General features: G+C 39.7%; 1 long non-coding RNA gene across 1 annotated transcript in view; it reads left to right on the top strand.

Annotated features, from left to right (window-relative positions):
- LOC117776058 overlaps nt 1-16,080 on the top strand; it is a 32,120-nt gene that overhangs the window by 14,215 nt on the left and 1,825 nt on the right. The window contains exon 3 of the long non-coding RNA XR_004616375.1: nt 11,833-11,889. This is a non-coding gene — a long non-coding RNA (uncharacterized LOC117776058). The remainder of the gene's footprint in view (nt 1-11,832; nt 11,890-16,080) is intronic.

The raw sequence follows: 16,080 nt of genomic DNA, 5'->3' as shown, positions 1-16,080 counted from the left end.
AGTAACTGCATCTTTAAAATTAGTTTTTTTTTTATTACGACAGTGCAGTGAGATAATATCATGCAGCGTCAAATGTAAATTAACATCCAACTGTATTTTTGTCTTCCGTTGTTTTACTGGCTCTAATCTTCGTGCAGAAATGGGAGATTATATCACTTGTTGAATCAGGTTTTTTCAAAATGTAAATATAGACAGAAATTACTGGGGTTTTTTACACCCATGTGTGTGTCGCGTGTGAATATATGCGTGTGTGTGTGTTTGTGTTTGTGTGTCTGTGTCCTCTCCCACTTGTGGTTATCTTGTCCCAGGCCGTGGGAGGTTTGCAGTCTTTCACATAAGGACAGCACGTTGTCTGAATGCCACCGACACACCGACACACACACACACACACACACACACACACACACACACACACACACACACACACACACACACACACACACACACACACACACACACTTTTTTGCGATGTACAAACTGATAAATAGACACACACACACTATTGGTATAAAAAAAAAAAGGTGCTAACGTTTAAAGGACATGTTTTCACCTCCTACTTGACCAGGTTTCAAGTGTAAATACTTTAAGAGTGTTTGTGAATTTAAGTTAAATTTTTGGAATCTGCAGTAAACATACTTAATGTCAAGCAGAGAGACTTTCCTGTCATGTCACAGGCGATTTATTTTTGTTGCCCTTATTCTTGTTGATAACTTTTCCAGTGTTTGTTTGTTGGTGGTAAACTGGTAAAGACTCGTAGTTTCCCCCGACGGTGCGACGAAGCTGAGCCGAGTGTTATTGGCTCAGTTTGAAGGAACGAATATCAGCAGGTGATGTCGAGGCTGATTGAGTCCACTCCGTCACATGATAAAACGTTTTGTAACCTCAGGCCTCATTGTTTCGAGATCCTTCCACACTTTGCATATAGGAATAGAGTGGGAGGTGTGGGAGTTTGATTCTAAACGCTTCACTGCACTCACAAGAACGTTGTGTTTCATTCGTAATACCTTTTGAATAAAAAGAATATTAATGAGTTCTGGATTGTTTCTTTTTAGACTTCAAGCTGTCAAACTATGAAACTAGTCCGATCTGCTTCAGGACGAATGGAAATCTGTCTGAATGAGACGGGGGGGGGGGGCTCGGCTACGACGTGTGTGAGCTTGTTGATGGATCTGCGTTCAAAGCTACAGTCACTGGAGAACTACACAATAAACCAAATGAACGCAGCCACTGATCAGTGCTTCATTCAGCAGATCGACAGACACAGAAAAGATATGTACCGGTAAAAAAAATGCCAGGTTTTCAGAGTCACTGCAGCGGTGGACACATGCATTTTTATTTCAGTCGCTTAGATTCAAGCTGCACCAACTTGCACACACTCACGGATATGGAGTCATCCAGCCACGTGCCAGCAGCCATTAGACTGCACAGCGCCACAGCACCTACAGTCCAACACTGAAAACTATCTCAGGAAAGAAGTGCTGCACATTTTGCACAACTTTGATCCCTGTATATTGCACAGTTTTGACAGCCCTGTGTGTATATATATATAGCATTTTCTTTACTTTTATGTATATATTCCTATTTTTATTCCTATTTTTTATATATTCCCCTTTCGCTGCTACTTTCTCCCGCTGCTGTGTCATCTGTGAATTTTCTCTACGGAGGATAAATAGAGATAAATCTTACTGGTTACTCCCCATGACCCATATCTCTCTCTATTAGTCACAATGAGTTCAGTTCAAACCACTTGATTAGATAATTAATACCACATGATCCAGATCTCACTCAGGTCACTATGTAAACACCGACATGTATTTATTGTTTGATTATTTGAAACAATGATGCCACATGGTTGCATAAGTCTTAAATCCTAACAAGCAGCAGAAATATGGTATATAATCATGGAGTGGTTGTTATCTTGAGTTCAGTTAGTGTGTGTGTGTTTCTGTGTGTGTGTGTGTGTTTCTGTGTGTGAGTGTGTGAGTGTGTGGGGCCTCGTTGAAACCGCTCGTCTCACTTCAACACTTCCAACAGAGGGTGGTGTCGTTTTCACATCTCACTTCAAAATGGAGTCGGCTGCTTCTAGGCCACAGCAGCTCTCCTACGGACTCTCGTTCTCTGTCTGCAGCCTCCCTCACTCCTCCGCTCGGTCTGAGCTGTAATTTGCAACACGCACCACAGTTTAACCAACACGTCTTTCACTCTTTCTTATCTTTTTCTCTCTCTCTCTCTCTCTCTCTCTCTCTCTCTCTCTCTATTCTCTTGTTTCTGCTTCAAAACATTTAGAGTCACAAGAGAATACTTACATAACATATACATAAAAATCCTCCTTTTTGAAATAGTTTTACCCTTTTAATAAATCAACAACACTTTTCTTTTTTCTTTTATTTTCTGCTTCCTTTATTTTTTGCATATTTTACTACCTTTAAAATGTCAGTAGCAGAAAAAATAGAGGCAGGCAAATTTGAGCTCTGAATCTAAATCCAAACAAAGACAGTTTTTAAGTTAGTTTTACTTATTTAAACGCAGAAGTTATTGGGTTTACAATTGCTCTTATTTGTGGAAATTCTTTATTCAACCTTCCTTCTGTGTTCTCTCCTGTTTCTCTTCTGTTTTCTCCCCTTTTTCGACTTCAAACTTTCAGCGGCAGAGAAAGAGGAAAAGCATATTTCGGCTCTCCTACCCACCGCTCTCTCTTCCTCTCAGCTTCCTTTTCACTCTTTGAAACGCTCACTGATCGCATCAAAGCCTCGACGTCTCCTCTTCTGCTCTCTGACTAATTTTGATAGTAGAAAGATGTTGAGTAAAATGCCAGATCTGTCCCCAGTTTAGTTTTTAGGTGGCGCAACCGTGCTGGGTTGCGTCATGATTTTCAGGAGGGAAACAAGACTGTGGGGGACGATCGCCTCCAGCGACGGCTGTTTACGTCCCACAGAGATAAACTCGGTCTCTAACGTGTGGGGAAAAATTGTCCATCTTGTTCCCAATTTTACTTTGTGTTTGCTGGTTTTGTTGCAAGCTAGAAAATTGTAGTCGGAGGCTATGGCTGCTCATGTGTCGCAGGCCCCTGAGCGTTCCTCAGGATGTGTGTGTGTGTGACAAAGAAAGTTTAAGAGTCGATGTCGGCCGCGGAGAGAATGCAAATTAATTATTAAAACCCACACTTGTGCAGAAAGGTTTTTTTTTGTGTGTGTTTTTTAATAAATAAAAGGAGCAGTAATAGTGAAACTGCCTCAGAGTGAGAATGACTTTGATCAACGATCCTTTAAAGGTGACTCGTGGGCGGACTGGAGTTAAACGGTTATTTTCTTTTTATGCTACGATCTAAATATCTGAAAGTGTGATGCTGCACTGAAACACTCTTCTTATCTTTAAGAACATTTATGACCCAATTTAATTCCATTTAGATTCAAAGGGATTTATTTCCTGATTAGTTAAAAAGAATTTATCTAAACATTAAAATAAAAATCCCCTTCTGTAATATGAGCAATGCCTCATTTTTACGTTTTAATCTATGAATTAATTTCTCATATTGAGACAGAAACAAAAAAAATCTAACATGAGATGTTTTGTTTCTTTTTCTAACTTTAACATATGAGAGTTCATCCAGGACATTTAAAGTCAAACCTGAGGCCGTGTGTCGTGTTATTTGGTGTCAGGCTTGTGTTCTTCTTATAAATAAATCCATAAGTCAAAGTGAAACCATGATGCTTTGGAGTGATAATATTACCAGAGCATCGGGGGAAATTTGCCTTGTTGAAGTGTTCGGTTCTCTGACAACCCACTCAGTTTCGACTGGAAAAACATCTTTTAACCTTTTCTGCAAATGCATGTTAAAAAAAAAAAAAAACCAGAGCAAAAAGAGAGTGAAATGAGGTTGACTTGATATCGTCAGGCTGCGAATATCCTGCTGTTTAATACTAAGAGTAGTAATTTAGTCGTATATATAAACGCTCACTTTGACTCATCTCTTTTTATTTACACCTTTTAACTTCAGCGTTTTCGTCACTTTTAGAATTTTTCCGTCTCACATCGCTGGTGCTTCGGTCACGTCTCGGGTTGTGACTTGAGTCGAGCAGTTTCAAAATGAGTCGTGAGATATTTCACTGCAGGTTCCTCGCAGTGCGACGCAGTTCTTCTATCTTTACTGACTGTGATTAATACTTTTACTTTGATTCATCGTAGTAGATGGTTTGTTGAGGGGCTTTGAGGAGAAGTTTCTGATTATTGAATTGGCTGCAGTGGCATTGACTGCATTTGCTTCGGCTTATGACCTGAATGCAGTTTGATATTTTAATCAAGTTCAATATCAGGTTTTATTGAGTTTAATAACTATTTAGACTTCTTTTTATTTTGTCTTGATTTTATTACAATAGCTTTTTTAAATTACAGTCCAGTAAATTGGTTAAATGATTCCTTCAGTATTTATTTGAAGTTTAGGGAAATGAATTACAGACTAACTTACAAGAGCTAATAAACTTAATATTTTTAACTGTAAACATGACTTGTCCTCAGTATATTTCTGATCACTCTCCTTTGGGACTTGAGTGAAAATGTTTGCAGTTGTTGGTTTAAGATATTAAATGTCAGACAGTGTGTGTGTGGTCGGTCTCTCTGATCTAGAACGAGACAATAAGTAAATAAAAACATGTTTATGGTTTCAGTCAGGCAGTGTGGAGTCCGTGTGGGTGGCATCACTTTGACTAATCACTAACTTGTTCCGTGTGTAACAGTGTGTGTGTGTATACTTATATCTGTTGGGCTGTGAATGAGCACTGATCTGTATGTATAGTATGTAATACATGTAAATATGCGTGTGTGTGTGTGTGTGTGTGTGTACTAAATATTTTATATATTTGTGTGCATGTGTGGACATTATGACTTTGTGTTTTGTGTGTTTTTGGTTTATTTGTGGTTGCTTTAGGGGATTTAAGAATTTAACAGTGTGTGTGTGTGTGTGTGTCTGTGTCTGTGTACTTGTGCAGGATTTGTCTACACTGCAGCTCTGTGTGAACATACAGTATTTTTGTCCATATGTGGGTTGTGTCTGTGTGTGTGTAGTGTGTGTGTGCATATTTTGTTGTACTATTATTGATATGAATGTTGTTATCATGTGCAGGTACATGAGGCCTACATGTGTTTAATGTCTGCTTCTATATTGACCCACATAAAACTGTTATTACATGTTCTTTAGCATGTTTCCCCCGTGTTTGTGTTGGTTTAAGGACGTGCACAGAGTCTAAATTGACCGTAGGTGTGAGTGATGATTGTTTCTCTATTTTACGGGGATGGAGGTTTATATATCAGTTTCTTTTGCAACCACATCAAACACAGATTCCTTAATTCCGAGTGTTGGGTCGTTGTCGGTCACGTGTCGGGGCTTTCACAGTTTCACAGATCACGTGTGCGCGCATGAAGCCGAGCTCTTCAGCTCCACCACCAAAGCAAACGCTTTCCGTTCAGCTCCAGTCGTTTTTTTTTAAGAGAATCCATGTAAATGTCAGGTGTCAGACTTTCTCTGCCGTGTCCCAGTGTGTGTGTGTGTCCTTATGTGTCCTTGTGTGTGAAGCTGTGTCTCCTGTACTGCATGTGCTAAAATGTCCTGTACCCTGTGTGTGTTTATTTGAGCGCACGTGTGGTAAGAGCTTGTTCCCTCTTCTCGCTGCTCATCATCTGTCCCAGGTGACATTTACACATTCAAATCAGAGATTGTTTATCGTTGTTTGAAGCACATGACAAGATTTCATGCTTCTTTTTTTTTTTCAAGATAACCACCGAGGTGAGTGCAGCACGTAGAGACGCTGCCTCATTTACCGTCAGCCTCACCCGACACAGGCGTGAAGCTCTGTGGGCGGCTCCTCTCCCAGTTTCAGGAACTAAGAGGGTCAGCCTGGTGTTTTTTAGCTTCACAACTATGTTGCTGACCTGTTGTACATATTAGGTTCGGTAAAGAAAGAAAAGTTTGTAAAGAAAGAAAAATGGAAGTTGCAAAATGAACCAGTTTTTTTATTTTTAACTCATGCTGCAGTGGAGCCTGTAGAATCCAAAAACAAGGAGGAAGTAACGTTAAAACTTAAATAAACTTTTAGGTCAAATTAGGATGTTACTATTTAGCCTTTTTTATTTTGTATTTCCTGCACTGTAAGCCTTACACTTCTTTAAATGACTTTTCAGCTTTGAACAATCACTTTTACTTGAACAAGCTTGAACAATCACTTTTACTGACTCGTACAGAAGTCACCACTTGTTTTCATCGAAGCTGAATGTGGGGGGGGAACAGAGCAAACACAAAGTCGTTTAATTTTTTCTTGTATATGCACGTGAAAACAAAAGTAGAAGGGCAGGTGAAAAAAAAAAATCCTGGACCTATCTTGACATATCTCTGAAAATAGTAGAGATTGAAAGATATTGAATCCTCACTGGTCGTTGTTTCAGGTTCTATAGATAAATCCAGATTATCCAGATTTCATCTTTTCATAGATATTACAATTCTACACATGCCTGATCTTCTCACGAATCCACTCTGAAAGTTAAGTTTCAAGAGAATCGGTTTCAGTAGTTTTTGTGTAATCTTGCTAAAAAAGAGACAAACACACAACAATGAAAACCTGACATGAAAGAAAGAGAAGAACTGCTCCGTCATCACTGAGCTGTGTGAAACCTTTGTTATCTCATATCTTCACTTTCACAATTGTTCATAATGTTGGTTCACATCAGGGATGTTTTTTAGGTGTTTCCAGTGAAAACGCTTTATTTTTATTACCTGGTATTTACATGTGGTTTCTGTGATCCGATCCCAAGTGGACGGCTCTAAGTTCAGGTGTGAACGCACTCAGATCAGATATAGATCCGATCACACGTGTGTTCACAGTCGTTGAACAGTGTGAGCGTGAATCCATCCTGGGCCACGTGTGAAGGAACAACTCAGCTGACGTCCTCTGACCCGCTGCAGTTTCACCATGAACTGAACCTCTACTTACTCTCATCTGAGCCCATACGCTGATTTGTTTGTGGCCAAAATATCAAACTAACATCATTTGGTCTTAACTAACACAGATGACATACGTGTTTGCATGTAGAGCAGGGAAGTGAGATCCGATCACAAGTGGTCACAGGAGACACGTTCACTCTGATGCCGAGGTGTGAACACACGTGCTCAGCACCGGCCACTTGTGATCGGAGGATTAAAACCAGGTCTGATCGGGGTCTTGTAGTCGCTGTGCTGTGTTCAGGCCTCGGTTCTCTGTGTCAACACATCACATCCTGAGGAAAACACTGAGCTGGAGATTCATGTTGATGCATCAAACAATCTCTGATGTCCACGACGCTGCTGCTGCCAATTTCACTTTAACTGGACTCATTTATGGAGTTATGTAAAAGTCAGTTTTACCTGAGCCTTTAATTTCAGCCTCTTGAAACTGAAATTGACACATTTTCACACACACACACACACACACATTTATCGTTTTTTCTCGTCTTCATTTCAGCTCCTGTTTTCGATATTATTGTCCCATGTTGATTTACATGACAGAATAAGAGCGTCTCCGTCCTGCGGGGGAGGGGGGGGGGGGGGTCGAGTTACTCGTCAGGTATTCATGTGACTGAAGTGATATTAATTACAGCAGCGTGTTGTTCTGCTTGTCAGAGGTTTCACGTGTTCGGGTGGTTTGTTTCAGTCTCTGCTGCGGCAGCGTGGTATCAGATTTATTTTTAATGGGTGTAAGAGAACATGTTAAAGCCTGTTGAGTACAAATTTGCACGTGCAGACAAATATTTAAAATAGCATTTATTTTTGTTGTTGTAGTCTTGACATTTTAAAAACCAGGTGACTTCTGACTCATTCATCCTCGAAACCCATCAAAGTAAAACAAACATGTCTCATCATTGACCTTTATAAAAGTGTATCTGCCCAAATACCGTGTATTTATCTCATTGTCAGGCTCTTCTGAATAAATTACCAGTTTTAGCAGAACTGGTGTGAAGATTGCAATTTATTATCTGTCACTTTTATTTTATACATCTGTGCTTTTGTGCAATGTCACTTTATAACAAGTTGATCTAAGTAAAGATTCTATCACCTTTCTGTGACGACCAGAATCTGGATGATGATGTAAATTGGATATTTTTTAAGTCTGATTTTGTCACTTTTACTGGGGAATGTTTCCTTTCACTTTATTATTCTAAATATAATAAATACCAAGAACATAAGGACTTTTCAATGCAAGGCTGCAATAATTCATCCACAGCTTTTCCACCTGTAAGCTCAGCATGTGTTGTAATGTTGTTAATTTAATTTTCAGAGTAGGAATCATGAATTTACTTGGCTCAGATTTTTTGTGGATTCAATTTAAAAGACATTTAAATGTGTCATATAGCAGCTGTGTTGTCTTATAATATATTTAAACATCTTTGGAGAGTCAAAGTCAAGATGAACAGTAACAGTCACAGTTATTTAATAGAATTTTACATTTCAAAATGATGTGTGTGTAAAGACTTGCATGTCTGACGAGTATCAACGTATTCATTGTTCCTCAGAACAATTCAGAGGCTGCGTGTGTTTGAAATGTAAATTTGAGAGTGATGACACACATGCCTCCGATGACAGCGCTTCACGTTAACGACCTGTTCAATCTAATTAGCACACTCAGAGCTGTGGTGCAGAGTTCTACAGGTGTGGGTTGAAACACAACCGACATGTGCGACACACCAGAAAAATACTTTCATTTATGTTTTGTTGTTCAATTTGAAGAACCTTTATATTTACTCATTTGACCCCATTCCATTTCCTCAAGCTCAGTTCTGTTTCTGTGACGGTGCGTTTGCTGCCGTCGGCTGTGACCTGCATCACAGCCTCAGTTACATGCACAGGTTTCACAGGGGCGACCGTGCACGGAGAATTGAGAACGTGTTGGATTTTCCCTGTTCTCCGCTGCCTCAGCACCTCACTGATATTAAACCTCTCACTTCCTTTTCGAAGCCGCGTTGTTTACAAGCCAACGGGGCTATTTTTACTGGAGGCCTCGAAAAGGACGTTTTCTTCTGTGGAGCGACGTCTCAGCCTCACAGGATGCAGTGTGTGGGAGCCACTGATGCTCTGTGACCGTTAGTTTGAGTTATAAATATTTGCTCATCACTCCCATCATATCTTTGTAATCAAACCTGGGGGTGGGGGGGGGGGGTGACTAAACCGGAGCCTTGACACCAAACACTAACCTGTTCTACTGTTGCAATAAACATTCCAACGTGAGTTGTCCGACTGGAATGTATTTAACTGTTGAGAAGTTAAACAAAGTAAATAAACTATAGGTGCAACTTTTTCTCAAATGTTAATAGGTTCAAGGGCAAAGGTCAGGGCTTCTAATTCATACAGTGTAATGTTGGTGTACAGACTCATTGTGAAATCATACCAGGAAGGAGTCGGAGTCGGAGTCTTTAGTGACGTGAAGAGGCTGAAGGGTTCAGACAGCGACTTGCTATCGTCCTTCTACATCCCCCAAACTTTCCTGTGTCTTGCTCAACATGTTAAAAAACAGGAGTAACAGGATGTTCTGATCATTTTCCACTTGTTCTCCACGGCATTGTTCAGAATCTCATCTCTCTCTCCCTCTCTCCCTCTCTCTCTCTCATCTCTCTCTCCCTCTCTCCCTCTCTCTCTCTCTCTCTTCTGTTTACCCGGAGAGGCTGTAAAAAGTTGTGTTACTTAAGTGTCTCGAGGCTCCAGTTACATCTTCCATTTTTCTGTTTTGTAGAACCCCACCTCCTGTTTTGTAACAGAGTATTTTTATTACAGTTTCTCTTGTGTTGTGTTTCCCCCCCCCCCCCGGTCCATTTGTGTGTTTGTTTGTGAACAAGATGACACAAAGACAACTGAACAAATTTACACAAAACTTTGGTGAAAAGGATTGTTGTATGTGTCAGGGAAGAACCCAGGTCAAATACCTGTTGAAATTGAAAGAGAAGAGAAGAAGCCTGATTAACAGTGGATCACCCCCCGTTAGATCCTCTTTTTACCTTGTGTCTGCTGCATGCACACACGCACACGCACACACACACACACACACACACACACACACACACAGACTCCAGGTTTCAAAACGCCACCCACACAAAGGCCTCTTTGCATCTGTCTGCTGTGTGGGACGGTTTTTCAGACATTGTCTCTTTTCAGACATGTGTCAAACAAATTCTCACACACACCGGTGAACTGTGACATAGAAAGATCACGAGACACAAAACAAAACCAGGACTCCTGTGACAGTAAAACATGTGGAAAGATCAGAGGGTTCATTTAGTTTGACTTCTGTAAGGGTGTGTTTGATTCCAGAGAATATCCCAGTCCTGTGAGTGACCTTGTTTAAAGTTGTACCATTGTGAGGAAGCTCCAGATTTATTTCTTTGCATTCTGAAAGATTTGCTATTTGCAAAATTTTCACACATATTACAATTACTATAAATTGTGTGGCTCTATATTAGAGCTTTGGCTTGTACGCTTATTTTAAATATGACACAAGGTGTAGTCATCCAGCGTCTTTCAGTGGTAACCACATGTGAGATGATTGAGTTACGTGACAGGGGCTTCGGCAGAGAAAGAAGATTTCTCTGGAATTGTTATTTCGGTTTTCTGTGAGAAATCTCTGTGTTTCAGCACGGAAACGGATATTTCTCAACAGCAGCGTACCGAGTGTTCCTACACCGCCGCACAGTCTTTGCACCATTCATACCGAGAGTCAGAGTGTGATACAAGAGTGTGATTTCATAACACGCATATGAAAATGCTCATCAAAATATCAGAGGGAAATAAGGCAAGATCTTTAACTGAAGACTTGATTGTTTTTTCTCAGAGACTGCAGGTCTCATCACTGCACAGGGACGAGTCCACATCCTCATTTTAAAGGTTGCAACTCAAATCATGTAGTAATTCTAAGACAAGGACAACTTAGAAGTACATCAAACATTACAATAATAAGTGAGTGAATGAGGGTGTAAGTATTTAGTATCGCGTGCAAACTTATACATGGATCTATGAATCAGGTACAAAAACACTTCTGCACACAGACTTTGTGTGTTGAAGCTTCAGTTTGTGTTGACTTCATAACTCAGAGCACTGGTGCTTTTATACTGAAATCATCTAATCATCAAACTGACTGACACCCATGACACCGAAGCTGTTTTCAGACGTGCACTGAACTCCGCACATTTTCCAGAGGGGCTGAATGTGAGAATGCAAACGTCTGAGTCAGATACTTTTACTGCCGGACCTTTATTAAAATGTCCATTTAAGCCCATGTGAGAGCACAACGAGAAAATGTCCAGAGAAATTACAAATATCTCAGGATGAAAAATAGGAGCCATACACCTGGAAGATGAAGAGGACAACTAACAGAGACAATGAGATATCTTTGACTGTCCTGTGTAACAAAGCAAGTGTCTCTGTTATGGGACTAATGCAGGATTATCAGATTTTATCTTAGATCTGGGAGCTTTTGGGAATAAGGGTCGACTCCGGTGTCAATGTGCTGTAAACAAAACTACTGCACCTTTCTGCAGCTAAATGTCACGTCCTGCCTCCTGCTGCTCGACCCTGATGCTAATAATAATAATAATAATGTTCGGAGACAGTTTTCTGGAGTTCGTGTCTGAAAACAGCTCAGATAAATGCAGGGAAGGATATTAAAATAATCCTTGAGATAGAAAAACTAAAAGCACTGAGACTCCCGACTTCATGAATTCAATTTCTAGCCTTTTTTGGGACTTAATTCTTTGCCTTTATTTTGTATTGTTGTTATTTGTCATGAGGCAAAAAATAAAGACTTGGATTTCTTTCTCTTGCAGGTCTGACGTGCAGGTTCACACCACGTTGAAGCGGAGGGGAAACCACGAGAACATCTGGTAGGTGTTTGCACATTGTTAACTACTGGACGCTTTGGCCGTCTGATCAGTGCCGTGTTTATCAAACAAGTTTATCTCACATAATCCCCAAACTTTCCAGGGTGGTCTCACAGGCGAGATAATGAGAGATGGATTTACAGGTTGATATTTGTAATGAAAGCTTTTTAAACACTGCAAACATAGGAAGCCGCTGAGCTGCAGTAAATGTGGTTTTTATTTGTCTTTTTTATTCTCTGTTCATTTTCAGCTCTAAATCTGATTTCCCCTGTAATTCCACTGATGTCATTTCTCCGACAGCAGCTTGTTCAAGTTCTCTTTCTGTGGATTTTATATTTTATCAGAAAATATCAAACCTCAGGGTAAATAATTCACAAAATTTTTTTTTGTGAAATCTGCCTTGACATCATTTAGTGTCTAATAAATATAACGTAGTGATAATTGCTCACTCAGTGTCAGTGTCCATCTCCATTGCAATAATATTTAATCTTAAAGAGAGGATCTACAAATATCTTAGTTACCTGTGGTCAGGATGCAAAAAAAAATAATAATAATAATTTGATTAATCAGATATTTAGACTTTTTCACCATTACACTCATTACACATGCTACATGTAGCACACTAGCACCTGAGAGCTGTTTTAAGATGAAGGTGAAAATGTTCTCCAATACAGCAAAATATGAATAAACAGTAAATAAGAACCAAACGATGCAGATTACAAGCGTCTCCGTAACAACAAATCTGTCACATCCTCTTCTCTCTTGCATTTTAAGTTTCTCTCTCACGTGTTGGTCGACCGACTGAGTGCGGCTGCAGCAGATCAATCAGCTAAAGTGCAACACGTTCAGTGATCAATACTGACGGCATCACGGCCTCGTGAGGAAACAGAGTGTGGACGCAGCTGATGGAGACTTTAGAAACATTCACATGATGCAGCCCTGCAGTCACATATGACATCTAGACGCCATGTTTGTAGTTTGACAGGAAGTTCACACCTTCATCAGGATTATTTTAGTGTGATCATGTCGTCTTGGGCGGAGTAAATGGTTTGATAACTGGGGATCGTGTTGTGCTTGTTGTCACGTCCGCTTGGAATAAAGTCTGTGGACAGAGTTTACAGGAGAGATTGGTCAGTTCTGTTATTTTAATTCTGTAAAAACTAAAGTTTGACGCAGAGCTCTGAAGCTTTTTTTGCGACACATTTAATCAATAGACTTTCTTCAGCGCTGTGTGTGAGTCTGTGTGAATCTGCACGTTCACTGACTGGAAACTGAACATCTGAATGTGCAACACGACCGTTTCCCGTCTTCTTCGATCAGTCCTGCAGCCGGAGACTCGAGCAAAGTTAATCCCACATAAACAAAACATCACAGCACAAAAGCAGCAGATGTTCATTTTCCCTCAGAAAGACTTGGAGCAGAAGAAGCTTTATTCCTGGACTTGTTTTGAAAGCTGTGTGCTTGTGACCACATCGAATTTGTGGTAAATGTCTCACCTCCCTCTCGTTCTGGTCTCAGGCATCTTATCTCAACATCCCTCCAGTCAGCAGCGCAGCTCCTATTTCCTGTGAAATGAAGACGATTAATCATTCACTCCGACTCTGAAGTGATTCGGGGTTTTTTCCACACTAACTGCAGCCATTTCGAGGGAAGTCAAAGTAGATGTCACATAAACTCAAATTCTGGGAAGTTCTGTTAATGATGTTAAACCTTTTACACCAAAAACAAAACTCTGACATGTTAAACATACGAGTTGGGATAATATGAAACAAACGACACAGACGTGATGCAAACTTCTGAAAAACAGATGTTCAATTGCTCTGTTTTCTCTCTTTGGTCACAAAGGACCAGTTTGCGAGTCTTAAATGCCGATTTATTTTCTGAGTGACAGGATGTGACTTCTTCATAAACCCCAAAAATTCATATTTGTATCTGCTCTCTGTGGCCAACAACATTATTTTGAAATCCAGATGTTGTACATGTGCAGTTTATGGGTCAGCTTTGTTTATTGTCTTTGAACAATTAATAAATAATAAAGCAATGTCCTATTTAGCAGATATTTTTGCTTTAATTCTAAAGTAATTATTTTTAACTATTGAGAAATAGTAATGAATAGACCACTTTTGAAAACCCACATTGTAAATAATAAAAATCATCAGCAAAAGTAGTGTATTGGTTTGGCATCACTTTTTTAATTTGAGAATGATCATGCATCAGCACATTAGAAATATTCACGTTGGTTTAATAATGTTATTTTCTAAAGAAAAGATAAATAAAAGATACATAAAATAAAAGATAAGCATTCACTCCAGTGTATTAGGTACACCAGGCTAAAACAGTGCTGTTTAATATGGTTCTGAAATTATTTCTACCTCTGTTAAGTTTGTATTGCTCAAGTTTTTAAACATTGTGTTGTGCTGCGTCTGAGGTGTTTCTAATATTCAGTCTGTGCAACACAATTCAACAGCAGCACAAACTACATCCTTCAATATGATCACAATCTACAAAAAAGAACATTACAACTTTTCAAAGACAGGATTTTTAGCAGTAGTGTTAAGTAGATGTGCCAAATTCAGTTTATTGGCGGTTGGCAACCAACGTCAAGGTGCATTTCCGCCGTTGTGCCTAATAAATCGGCAGAGGAGCTTATAAACCGCAGCTCAGATGAATCATCTATTGATGAGGAGCAGAATGATAAATCCGCTGCACACGTCCCTCACCTTCACCTCCGACCTGCAGCCAATTCATACAGCTGCTGTTTAACTTCCTGAGAGCTGCTGATGCAGGTTTTCACTTCATCAGAGGAGGCGACAAACAGAGCATCGGCTCATCCGTCAAATCTCCTCTCAGCAGTAATGAACCGAGCGGAGAAACTCTGCGGCGTTACCGCTGATCTTTGACCACGGAGACATTTGTATTCACACTTACGGACTGAAAGTAATGAGAGTGGAGAGCGTTGGGTGTTTCAGCTGCTCTCCCCACAAACTGGTGTCTCCAGAGGCTGATGGAAGTTCTCTGTTAGCTTCACACCTCGTCCATAATTCGTAGTTTCAGTAAATATGGAGCTGCACAGTTAATACTGATCCTCATCTTATACTGATCCGTCATGTTGTGCTGATGTAATCAGAGGGAAATAAAACACTGTCTTAATCCAGTAGGATTTCAAGAGAAATGATGCAGTGATAATCTTGGAATATATTTACAAATAATGAAAAGCACATCATCTCTCTCTCTGTCTACTTAAGGGTTTGTATATATTGATATAATCCATCTTTCCGAAATTTGATTTTATTAGTCTACACTCATTATTTAGATTTGAACGTTGAATCACTTTCCCTGAAAACATCCAATTGTTTGACCTACTTAAAAAATGACATCATTAAATAACACAAAGAAGAATTAAGTCTGTTTAAGTTAAACTTAACAAGTTAAATCAACAAATACTAACTTTAGTTTGATTTGTGTTATCAATTTAAGTATTTTTTAAATTGGTAATTTTCCGTCACAATTAAATCTTAAACTGTAGAAGAGTGCCCTGATGTATTAGTGCATAAATGGAAATAAACAAGTGTTTTATTATTATTTTAAACCTCTGCATGAAGGCAGGTGTAGTGAGAGAGGACAAGTTTCTGTTAAACATCTAAACATAATCAGTTAGAAGCTTTTTTAAAACATCCTGTCACTGTTTTCAATAAATCTCTCTCTCCCCCCCCCCCCCCCCCCCCCAGAGGTTAAACTGGCCACAGACCTAAATGCACATCCACTTAATCAGGCAGGAAGACGGAGCATCTATCAGGCTGGTTCCTCCCAGCCCCTCAGTCAGTTATTCATCATCGTCATGCGAGAGGAAAAACAAACATCTCTGCAGTGAATGAAGTCACGTCCGTTTAATCCCTTTATTGTCTTGAATGTCTTCTATGAAGACAGTGATGCAGTTGTTTACTCCTGAGGAGACGGTGGCCGTGGTTACGGGTCAAACCAGCGTAGTCATGTTATTTCAGAATTGATCTCACATCCTGAAAATCTGATTTCATCCAGACACATTGTTGTTGACAGAAATATCTAACACTTGTACTGGAATAGAAAGAACTTTCAAAAAGCCAAAGAGTGGAAATGAAAATGTGTTTTCACGTCGATGTCTCGAGTCTGAAACAAATCGGTGCTTCTCTTAAAAAGGGCAAACGACTAATTCAT

This window comes from Hippoglossus hippoglossus, chromosome 15 (genome assembly GCF_009819705.1).
Source record: "Hippoglossus hippoglossus isolate fHipHip1 chromosome 15, fHipHip1.pri, whole genome shotgun sequence".
In the NCBI taxonomy this organism is placed as follows: domain Eukaryota; kingdom Metazoa; phylum Chordata; class Actinopteri; order Pleuronectiformes; family Pleuronectidae; genus Hippoglossus; species Hippoglossus hippoglossus.
Note: the sequence above shows the minus strand (reverse complement) of the source record. Positions and strands in the feature narration are given on the sequence as shown.